The sequence below is a fragment of the Aethalodelphis obliquidens genome, unplaced genomic scaffold, assembly GCF_003676395.1.
Source record: "Aethalodelphis obliquidens isolate GAN/ISIS:26980383/991018 unplaced genomic scaffold, ASM367639v1 scaffold7, whole genome shotgun sequence".
Lineage (NCBI taxonomy): Eukaryota > Metazoa > Chordata > Mammalia > Artiodactyla > Delphinidae > Aethalodelphis > Aethalodelphis obliquidens.
Window position 1 is genome coordinate 63,100,833 of NW_020837951.1, and position 856 is coordinate 63,101,688.

Consider the following 856-nt stretch of genomic DNA (forward strand, 5'->3'; position numbering starts at 1 on the left):
GCTCCCCAAAGCTATGCCCAAGCATAGGAAGTGTGTATCGAACACATTTGTATATGTGTCAGGTATAGAAAACAGCAAACTGAAACAGAGTGTGTCGTTTGAAGTCCTGAAGTTGACTAATGAGCTGGGTGGGAAACGGCACTGAGCGTGTTTCCTTCCAGCTTTTGCAAGACAGAGGCAAGCAGCCAGGCTCACGAAATCCACTCAGCCAGGCACTGGGCAAAAAGAAAGAGATCAATTGGGATTTCGGAGGCACTCAGACAGAGCCATCAGTAGACGCAGTGGCAAGCTAGAGCTCCAGGGTGTGGCCATCAAACCCTGGGAGCAGCCTACCCCACAGATCCTCAGTGGGGACCCCAAATATGGGGTCCTGTGACCTCTACACCAATAGTGTCCAGTGATGCTGATGGACACATAAAAGGTTGTAATTCACCTGGCAGCATTCATAATTTCCACAGGACTCTATACTTACATAACGAGATAAAGATGTACAGTATAGCCTATTAGTTAACCAAGGAGAGTGAGGCTTCAGAAGATGAAGTAAGTTGGCCCCCAACACATAGCTCGTAAGTGACAGAGCCAGTACTCACACTCGAGGCTATCTGCCTCCAAAACCCATGCTTGTAACTCCGGGGCCATGTAAGCTCTCTGAGAGGAAGACCTTCCCAAAGTTGGTGGCCAAAGGCCCTTACTAAAGAGTCATAACTAAAGCAAGGATCCTGCAACTTTGATGAGAAGGTTGGTTTTAACCTATAGACAGTGTTTAATTTCCTTGAGCTTATGGGAAAATTGAAAATAGTTCATGGATTCCCCCATATTCACCTTCATGAAACTACAAAGAATTTAAAGATTCTAA